Source organism: Palaemon carinicauda, chromosome 24 (assembly GCF_036898095.1).
Source record: "Palaemon carinicauda isolate YSFRI2023 chromosome 24, ASM3689809v2, whole genome shotgun sequence".
NCBI classification, from domain to species: Eukaryota; Metazoa; Arthropoda; class Malacostraca; order Decapoda; family Palaemonidae; genus Palaemon; species Palaemon carinicauda.
Window position 1 is genome coordinate 17,774,611 of NC_090748.1, and position 11,691 is coordinate 17,786,301.

The window sequence follows — 11,691 nt, forward strand, 5'->3', positions numbered from 1 at the left end:
GGTTTCCTACCACACCGCTAGTTAGCCGGGGGGGGGGGGGGGGAGGGAGGGCTAGCTAGCTACCCCTCCGCCTTACACACACTGGAGAATACTCCACTTTACTTTTGGTTCGCATAGTGATCGGAGGTCTCCGCTCCTATGCTCTCTTGACGGCCATTATTGTTTGTCTTTTAACTTACCTTTTCTTATCCCTGGATAGGTACGCTCCTCGGACACCCCTTTAAAGGTATACTCGGACGCGAGCGACCCCGACGCCAAAAAAAATTCTTGAAAAATCAGTTTTTGCAGTAACCTCCTTTTTTCTTTTGCCAAAAAAAACTTCAAAGAATGCTTAAAACAACTGTAAAGATAAATACTACTCATCTGCAGAAAAACTATTTATTATAAATATTTTAAAAAATTAAGTAGAAAAAAAAGACCTTACATAAAAATTCATAAAAAAAAAGTTTATACATATATACACAATTCCTTTTAGGAATTGATTCTTGAATGTTTAGGACACATCTTGATGTATTTTGGATGAAGTCAGACCCATGGAGGTGAAGATTTGAAATGAGAAAAAAAGGGTAACCTTTTTTGGCCAAAAAAATTTGTCCAAATTTCATGAATTTTTTTGGGTACCCAAATGAAATAGGAAGTGGCTAATTTTTTTAGGGAATACACATATGTTATCCTAAAATAGAAATATGTAAAAAAAATCTTCATTATTTTGTAAATTACATTTATATCAGGGGCCATATCTAAAGGTAATTTTTTGAGTACTTAGAAATTTCGTAAAAAAATACATATATTTAATATATAATATGATATTTATGCAGGTAAAAATATACCAAAATATCACAAATTCTATAGGGAACAAGAATATATATAGATAGGGCAACTTACGCTTCGGATATGTCCACAAAATGGCCGCCAACCACACTGACTCAGACTCCCTAATCTGCCACTTGAAATGTAGGAAGGGTATGTCAATTTCAAGGTGTTATTTACTAATCTAATTATTCTTGGATATGCATAAAAATTGTATGGTGGGTTGCTGGATAATTGTCGATTATTTTACGACTATAAAATTAAAATTCTGACCCCAAAAAAATTTTTTGAAGGGAAATAAAATCGAAAAAAAAAATGTGAAACAATATAATATTTTAGCTAAAAAAATTTGATGATATTCAATCAAAAAAAGAAGTAAACAAAATTTTCCGACAAATAAACATCTAGAGGAATCATTACTCTGTGATAGTTCCTTAGTACGTAGTAATTTTGAAAGAAATGGGAAAAAACGAAAAAGTGGCAATCGCAGGAAAATCGAACACATACCTATATATACGCCATACCTGGCTAAAAATAAAGATAGGCATGGGTAGCCAGATCATCTAGAAACACTTTCCAACACTATAAAAATACAAGTTTTGCGACACTACTTGCCAATTCCTTACGGTAACATGACTAAGCAAAAAAATGCAAAACAAATAAAAAGGGGCACTCGCGGAAAAATGGCCAACATTCTAATATACGGCATTTCAGAAAAAAAAATTTCAGCCACGTACTAGGCAAACCATCAAGGCACATTTTCCGACAAATAAACATCTAAATGAATCATTACTCTGTGATAGTTTCTTAGTACGTAGTAATTTTGAAAGAAATGGGAAAAAACGAAAAAATGGCAATCACAGAAAATCGAACACATACCTATATATACGCCATATCTGGCTAAAAAAAAAGATAGGCATGGGTAGCAGGATCATCTAGAAACACTTTCCAACACTATAAAAATATAAGTTTTGCGACACTTCTTGCCAATTCCTTACGGTAACATGACTAAGCAAAAAAATGCAAAACAAATAAAAAGGGGCACTCGCGGAAAAATGCCCAACATTCTAATATACGGCATCTCAGATAAAAAAAAAAGACATGCACGTGTTAGCCCAACCATCAAGGCACACTTTCTAACACATAAACATGAAAAAAAAATCAATAATATACGGCAATTCCTTACTACGTAGTAAATTATTACAAATATTGAAAAAAAACAGAAATTGGCAACCGCAGTTAAATACCCAATATACCAATAACTACGTCGTATCTGACAAAAACAAAGTCACGCATGGGTAGCCAGATCATCTAGACACACTTTCCAACACTAAAAAAGATAAAGTTTTACGACACTATTTGGCAACATCTTACGAAAAAATGACTTGGCAAAAAAATGAAAAAAAATGAAAAAGGGGCACTCGCGGTAAAATGCCCAACATTCTAATATACGGCATCTCAGATAAAAAAATGGACATGCACGTGTTAGCCCAATCATCAAGGCACACTTTCTAACACATAAACATGAAAAAAAAATCAATAATATACGGCAATTCGTTACTACGTAGTAAATTTTTGCAAATATTGAAAAAAAAAAACTGAAATTGGCAACCGCAGTTAAATACCCAATATACCAATAACTACGTCGTATCTGACAAAAACAAAGTCACGCATGGGTAGCCAGATCATCTAGACACACTTTCCAACACTAAAAAAGCAAAAGTTTTACGACACTATTTGGCAATATCTTACGGAAAAATGACTTGGCAAAAAAATGAGAAAAAATGAAAAAGGGGCACTCGCGGTAAAATGGTCCTCGTGGTGATGAACGACATTTTAACTAAAAAAAAAATCATGCACATGGTAGCCAAACAATCCACCAAGACTTTCCACAACTGATAACCTATACAAGTTGCACCATTCTACGACAATTTCATAATACGTAATAACTTTGATAATTATGCAAATTACCTTAGAAGGGTAATCTCGGTCGCGCTCGACCCCGACGTGTCTCAGAAATCGGGGAAGGAGTACAGCTACAGCAGTGCACATCTAGACACTACTAGAGCGTGTAGGCGAGACACCTACTGCAAGTCGATCACCCACAAATTCAGTCACGGGGATGAGTCACGTGAGAAAAACCTGTTTTTTTTTGACGCTCGGGGTCGCGAACGACCCACCGTACCGTTCCAGGGTTATACTGGATATATTTAAACATTTCTGATGTTTATATATAGGCTATTTTTGTGTATAAAAAATGTAAGTTTCCTTTGCTTTCGGTGTTGTGCGGTGTGTATTGTATACATCTGCTGGAGTCCACCGGCTTAGTCTCTGTGATCTCGGCCTTGCACTTCTAGGCCACCATGGTTGCCTTTCGTGGAGTCCGGCCTTTTCTTGAGGTCGTTCACCTCTTACTCCGTACTACTTCTACGATAGCTTCTCAGTCTGAGTCGCTATTTCGTTTTATTTGTCTCAATTATTTTTATGAATATAATTGTGTTTTAATTTTTCAGCTCAGGGCTCACGTCACTTCGGGGGTCGTCGGTGATCCTTGGAACATTCAAAGTCAGTTGCGTAATCATAATGTTATATTTCTGTTTGTTAACGTCGTCCTCCTCCCCCACCCGGGTATGCTGGGTGGGGGGGGGGGGAGGGGCGCATACCTTCTTTCGTTCTTATGTTTTCCATGGGGTTTCTCTTCAGAGTTTCACCCGGGGGAATTTTCTGTTAAATAATTTTGTTTTATTTTCCAGTTTGCAATGCTGTTTCTTCGTGCCTATTGTGCCTTCGAAGCAGAGCTGTCCTGTTATCCTGGGGAGTCAGTTTTGCCGCCGTCTCGCATGGCGTTCGTCGGTGGTTTTCTCTTCTCTTAGAAGTTCCCCCTTGACTACTGCCAGCTCTTCATTGCATCCTAGAACGATAAGGAGGTTCGCCTCCAGGGTAGTTAGTAAACTTCCCTTTTTACTTCCTTGGTCTTTAGGCGGTTATGCTCTGGGGGCTGAGCGGCCGCCCTTGTGACTCGCTCAAGGTGCTGAGCAGTTGCAATGCTAGACCATGGTACTAGTGACTATGCTCTTAGGGCTGAGGGGTCGCTTCTGTGGCTACGTTCAAGGGGCTGAGCAGCTGCAGGATCAGTCTGGCCCTTTCTCGTTCGCGAGGGAGGCCTCTCTAAGGGCTCCTCTTCGGAGGATTGCTCCTTTTGTCTCTTCTACGAAGTGTCCCCTCCCGTTTGCGTGAGAGGACACTCACAGAGACTCCTCATCGGAGGATTGTTCCTGTTACGTCTGCTGATCTCAGGGCCTTTCGGGGCTCTATCGCCAGTCTCTTCTACGAAGTGCTCACCTCTCTCGTTTGCGAGAGAGGCCACTCATAGAGACTCCTCTTCGGAGGATTGTTCCTGTCAAAAAAAGCTTGCTGTTCAGTCACTAACACTTCGGTGTTTAGTGACAGGGAAACTTTGGTTTCCCTTTTTTCCCCTGACCCTTTGGGTTCTCGGGGCTCAGTTACGCAGTTCCTTCGGGCTCTCGTAACTTTAGTCACTTCTACACTTCGGTGTTTAGTGTCGGAGAAACTTCGGTTTCTCGTTGCATTGGCCCTTCGGGGTCTTGCAACTACTCCTCAGTGTACCTGTTGCCTGCTGTATCCGTTCCTGATTGCAGACGCCCCTAGGACGCCCACGCCCCGTTATTTAACGGGCTCCTCTCTTCGGGGCAGGAGAGACTTTCTCACACCTTGAGTAAGTCCCTTAAGTGCCAGGTATTACCTGCGCGCCAACGTTCCCTTACGAGCTTGCGCTTGACTGCTGTTCCTGCTGTTCCTGCTGTTCATGAGTCTGCCCTCAGAGACACCCTGTTCCAGTATTCAGTTAGGCTGCTACCAACGTTTCCTGCACATTTTGCGCATATCGTTGGGGTTCCTGAGTTAGCGCACTGGCGCTCTCCAGCGTTTCAGCCTTCGGTGTCTCTGAGTCTCTTCTACGAAGGATACCTCTCCCGTTCACGGGAGAGGTACCTCACAGAGATCACTCCTCGGAGTAGTTAGCAGTCCCTTAGCTGTTCGTCGGCACTGAAGTAGACCTTCGGGTCTTCTTCAGGGGCTGCCCTCCCTCTTAGGGACGCATCCCAGTTCCTGATCTACGAGTTAGCCGACGATCTTCTGATGAGCGCTAACGCGTAAACGCTGATGGTCGCCCGCGCGCGGGATGGTTTCCCGTGCGCGATCATTGACGCGCCCGCTTGTGGGATCATTCTGATGTGCGCCAACGCGTAAGCGTTGATAATCGCCTGCGCGCGGGCTGGTTTCCCACGCGCGATCTCGCGATCGTCGAAGATCGTTAGCCAACGATCTCACGTTACGCGAGCCGACGATCTCCGGACGCACGCTAACGTGTAAGCGATAATAAGCGTGGGTAATTTCCCACGTGCGATCTCACGTTCGTCGACGGTCTAGCCGATGATCTTCTGGTTGCGCTAGCGCGAAAGTGTTAATGATCGCTCGCTCGTGGGATGGGTTCCTGCGCACGATCGTCGACGATCGTTAGCCAATGATCTTCTGTTCCTGCTAACGCGCTGTTCGCGCTAACGCGTAAGCGTTGATAATCGCCCGCGCGCAGGGTAGTCTCCCACTCGCGACCTTCAAGGCCCTTCCGCTCGCGATTTTCAACCCGGCAACGGTAGTTAGCCTCGACGGCCGTTAGCCGGCGATCTTCAAATCGGGCACTAAGCGGAAGCGACGACGCTTTGATGATTGTTCTGTGTGTGGGATAGTTTCCCGTGCACAGCAACGAGGCCACCCGCGTGGTTCTCCGCACGCGATCGTCAACGCCCATTCACCGCCTATTTTTGGATTAGGCGCTAGGCGCGTAAGCTCCAACGGTCTTCACAGTACGCGTGAGCACGGTTTGCTGCTCGCGATCATCGTAGATCGTTCGCACGCGGGCACCGAGGTTCCCGCTCGTGATCGCCGACTATCTTCTCTCGCGCGCGAACTCCGACAATCTACGCTTACGCGTGAGCGTCGAAGATTGTCCGGGCTCGCGCGAATCGCCGGTGATCGTCTTACTTAGGCGCCGATGATCTTCATACTCGCGTAAGCACCGGAGATCGTCAGCGTTATTCTTCCGCGCGTGGGATAGTTTCCCACATGCAGTCGCCGACAGCGCTAGCACCGGCGATCTTTTTCGCCGAGATCGATTCGCTTGTGGGATGGTGTCCCTCGCCCTCGATCTTTCATGCACAAGCACCACTGATCTTCTTAAACGCGGGGACACGGGGATTGTTCATGTGGTCGCCGAGACGCTCACACTCATGCGGGCGCAGTTATTCTGCTACGCATGTCGTATTCAAGTGCTCCCAGATCTGTGCTTTCGCCCGATCGTTAGCGTGATCGGCGCACCATTCTCCGAAATGACCGCGCCCTGGTTACATCAGGGCTTATGACGGTCAGGCCACCTCCACGTTTCCCTTCCCTGCAGCGCAGAGCAGCGCCCTCTCCTGAGGAGGGGGAGGTTTTCCGGACAGGTCAAAGGTCGCTTCTCCCTTCACGGGCGAACCCTTATGTGTTATCTCCTCCAGAGGATTGGACGATCCTCTTCCCTCCAGAGGGACTCCCTGTCAGCGCGAAGATTGGTTGGCATCCCTGGTGGGATGTTGTCGTCAGAGCACTTAACCCTGGATAGGTACGGTCCTCGGACACCCCTTTAAGGGTATACTCGGACGCGAACGACCCCGACGCCAAAAAAAATTCTTGAAAAATCAGTTTTTGCAGTAACCTCCTTTTTTCTTTTGCCAAAAAAAAACTTCAATGAATGCTTAAAACAACTGTAAAGATAAATACTAATCATCTGCAGAAAAACTATTTATTATAAATATTTTAAAAAATTAAGTAGAAAAAAAAAAAACCTGACATAAAAATTCATAAAAAAAAGTTTATACATATATACACAAATCCTTTTAGGAATTGATTCTTGAATGTTTAGGACACATCTTGATGTATTTTGGATGAAGTCAGACCCATGGAGGTGAAGATCTGAAATGAGAAAAAAAGGGTAACTTTTTTTGGCCAAAAAAAATTGTCCAAATTTCATGAATTTTTTTGGGTACCCAAATGAAATAGGAAGTGGCTAATTTTTTTAGGGAATAAACATATGTTATCCTAAAATAGAAATATGTAAAAAAATCTTCATTATTTTGTAAATTACATTTATATCAGGGGCCATATCTAAAGGTAATTTTTTGAGTACTTGGAAATTTCGTAAAAAAAATACATATATTTAATATATAATATGATATTTATGCAGGTAAAAATATACCAAAATATCACAAATTCTATAGTGAACAAGAATATATATAGATAGGGCAGCTTACGCTTCGGATATGTCCACAAAATGGCCGCCAACCACACTGACTCAGACTCCCTAATCTGCCACTTGAAATGTAGGAAGGGTATGTCAATTTCAAGGTGTTATTTACTAATCTAATTATTATTGGATATGCATAAAAATTGTATGGTGGGTTGCTGGATAATTGTCGATTATTTTACGACTATAAAATTAAAATTCTGACCCAAAAAAATTTTTTTGAAGGGAAATAAAATCGAAAAAAAAAATGTAAAACAATATTTTAGCTAAAAAAATTTGATGATATTCAATCAAAAAAAAAGTAAACAAAATTTTACGACAAATAAACATCTAGAGGAATCATTACTCTGTGATAGTTCCTTAGTACGTACTAATTTTGAAAGAATTGGGAAAAAACGAAAAATTGGCAATCACCGGAAAATCGAACACATACCTATATATACGCCATATCTGGCTAAAAAAAAGATAGGCATGGGTAGCCAGATCATCTAGAAACACTTTCCAACACTATAAAAATATAAGTTTTGCGACACTACTTGCCAATTCCTTACGGTAACATGACTAAGCAAAAAAATGCAAAACAAATAAAAAGGGGCACTCGTGGAAAAATGGCCATTCTAATATACGGCATTTCAGAAAAAAAAAATTTCAGCCACGTGCTAGGCAAACCATCAAGGCATATTTTCCGACAAATAAACATATAAATGAAATATTACTCTGTGATAGTTCCTTAGTACGTACTAATTTTGAAAGAAATGGGAAAAAACGAAAAAATGGCAATCACAGGAAAATCGAACACATACTTATATATACGCCATATCTGGCTAAAAAAAATATAGGCATGGGTAGCCAGATCATCTAGAAACACTTTCCAACACTATAAAAATATAAGTTTTGCGACACTACTTGCCAATTCCTTACGGTAACATGACTAAGCAAAAAAATGCAAAACAAATAAAAAGGGGCACTCGCGGAAAAATGCCCAACATTCTAATATACGGCATCTCAGATAAAAAAAAAAAAGACATGCACGTGTTAGCCCAACCATCAAGGCACACTTTCTAACACATAAACATGAAAAAAAAATCAATAATATACGGCAATTCCTTACTACGTAGTAAATTTTTACAAATATTGAAAAAAAACCAGAAATTGGCAACCGCAGTTAAATACCCAATATACCAATAACTACGTCGTATCTGACAAAAACAAAATCACGCATGGGTAGCCAGATCATCTAGACACACTTTCCAACATTAAAAAAGCAAAAGTTTTACGACACTATTTCGCAATATCCTACGGAAAAATGACTTGGCAAAAAAATTAAAAAAAATTAAAAAGGGACACTCGCGGTAAAATGCCCGACATTCTAATATACGACATCTCAGATAAAAAAAAAGACATGCACGTGTTAGCCCAACCATCAAGGCACACTTTCTAACACATAAACATGAAAAAAAAATGAATAATATACGGCAATTCCTTACTACGTAGTAATTTTTACAAATATTGAAAAAAAACAGAAATTGGTAACCGCAGTTAAATACCCAATATACCAATAACTACGTCGTATCTGACAAAAACAAAGTCATGCATGGGTAGCCAGATCATCTAGACACACTTTCCAACACTAAACAAGCAAAAGTTTTACGACACTATTTGGCAATATCTTACGGAAAAATGACTTGGCAAAAAAATGAAAAAAAATGAAAAAGGGGCACTCGCGGTAAAATGGTCCTCGTGGTAATGAACGACATTTTAACTAAAAAAAAAAACATGCACATGGTAGCCAAACAATCCACCAAGACTTTCCACAACTGATAACCTATACAAGTTGCACCATTCTACGACAATTTCATAATACGTAATAACTTTGATAATTATGCAAACTACCTCAGAAGGGTAAACTCGGACGCGAACGACCCCGACGCGTCTCAGAAATCGGGGAAGGAGTACAGCTATAGCAATGCACATCTGGACACTACTAGAGCGTGTAGGGGAGACACCTCCTGCAGGTCGATCACCCACAAATTCAGTCACAGGTGTGAGTCACGTGAGAAAAACCTGTTTTTTTTTGACGCTCGGGGTCGCAAACGACCCACCGTACCTATCCAGGGTTAAGCAGGCGATGAGCCTGTGCCTTCTGACTAGGATCACTAATTAGTAGCAGCTTCCTCTTCTCCTAAAGGGGGTGAGAGGAATCCCTGGCATAGTATCTTCCCTAAGGACTATCCTGTCCCTTCGCGGGTCCTTACACAGGCAATGAGCCCTCCTCAGACTCCATCTCTCCCCCACTGCGGATGAGCTTTACCCATCCCTCTTCACTCCATAGGGAGAATCCCCTCCTCTTCCTGAGGGTCCTTCGTGCGGGGGGGGGGGGGTGCGAAGCCTTACCTCCATTATCGCTGGGGTCCTGCTTCCCTCCTAGGAGGGGTCCTAAGGCCCTGTCTTCCGCAAGGATCCGGCAGGATCCAGTTGGACCCTTGGGGCAGGTCTACGAGTCTCCCCAGGAAGAGCTTCCGGGGACGGGAAACCTTGCTGCCAGTCCATCAGGAGGAGGAGCTCCAGGGGTCGGAACTTGCGTTCTGGCAGGTTCTGACCCTCAGGTGAATCCTCAAGGGGATTCCAGATTCAGAGATCCCTCTTCGGTAAGGGAAGGATTCGATCCTGGACTGAGTTCTACTCACCCAAGGACTCCCTTACGCCAGTGCAGCTTGCCCTGGTCTCAGGGAATGGAGGGCGTCAGAGACTAGGCCGAGGGCCAGCTCTCTGAGCTTGTTTCCTTCCCTTTTCAACTCTGGACAGGGTTGTCAGACAATCTCCGTTCAGCTTAGCAACAGCAGACACGGTCAGCTTTGCTGTGAGACCACAACTTTTCATGGGTACACTGGTCTGGTAGGACTTGTACTCCCGGTCCTGGTTCACCCATCTTCAAGGTAGTACTTTAAAGTCCGCCCGGAAGGCGGGTTTACCAGTTCAAGGGCTGTGCTTCGGCCTCTCCACGGCACCTCAACAGTTCTCCGATAATTCCTGGGTGGCTGGCCGATCCTGGTAGACTCGAAGGCTTCCCTTCTTCATCGGGACAAGCTCCTCGGACTTTACCAAGCCCTAAAGATCATGGTGGTCCTCGAGGAGTCCTCCCCGCAGCCCTCTCAGAGTCTGGTATACCGAGCCTGGTCTTAGGCTCCTATCTCCCGTAGTCTTTCCTTCAGACGTCATGGTACCGAGGCAGAGGAAGGTCGTGAGACCTTTCCTCACACGGTAAGACCCTCCAACCTAAGGTTGTTACGTCTCTCCTCTCTGGCCCGTCTGGTTTTCACAGTCGCCCCAGGTTGAGTTCTCTCCAGTGGCGACTCGCGGCACGGGGGAGTCGTCTCCTCTTGCGCTGAGACCCTTAGGGGACTCTGGTTCAGACGAACCCGTAGGGGTGGGAAGATGTCGAGGGCCTATAAGAGGGAGTGGCCCTTTTCGTCCTTCCCTCTACTTGATACTGTTTTCGAACGCGTCAGAGAGAGGGGGGGGGGAGGGTCCCTCGTTCTGACCCATGGGTCCTCAGGTCAGGGGTCAGAACCTGGAAGAATCTTCTCTAGTCCTACTAGAGGCGGAAACTGTGTTTCGGGTTCTCCAGTAGCTATGAGGGTCAACAACACCACAGTGAGGATTTTCTGGCCCAGACAAGGAGGTACCTTTCGGTACGACCATCCCATCCTGCGGTAGAGATACCGGGATGGTCCGAGTCCCCCTCGGTCTTCTTGACAGCTCGCTTGATTCCAGGCAAAGGAATGTTCTCGCCTACAGTCTGAGCATTGTGTCACGGACACCAAATTCCGAGTGGTCTTTGGATCCTCAGGTAACCTGCGAGTCCTGCCTCGGTGGGGCGGTTCACTACAGCACTCAGCTACAAGCTCCCGCCGTAATGCTTCCGTTCACGGATCCCAAGGCCCTCTGGTAGGAGACCTTCCAGTAACGGTAGGACACCATCGATGTGTCGCCCCCGTAGCGTTCTCCTCTTCCTTCCGGGAGTCTGTCCAGCTTCTCCTCGAACAGAGAGGACTTTCGCAACAAGTGGCGAAAAGGAGGCCTGGACACCTGCGCAAGTTTTCCGCAGCAGTCTCCCAGGCGATAGGGCGAGTTTCTGTGGTCGGTGTCTGGGAGAGGGCATCCCTCCACACAATGCCGCCTCCAGCAATGGCGGAACCCCTAGTGGGATTGCGGGATAAATGTGCCTTTTCAGTTTCTACTGTGATGGGCTATCCCTCAGCCGTGAGTCCTGCCTCCTGGCTCTAGGGACTATCTTTCTCCCCGCTAGAACTCTTCCCTCGCATGCGAGGCCTTGTCCTCTCCTACCCTCAGTCGAAGGTGAGACCTCCTCCTTGGAACGTGGTTCGAGTCCTCGAGTCTCTTAAGAGTCTCCCCCCTGATGAACCACTACGTAGTCCCCAGACCACCTCCTTTCTGGGTAGACAGTGTTCCTGCTAGCCTATCTTCAGCCAAGCAAGTCACATGGTCTTTCTTACGACTTC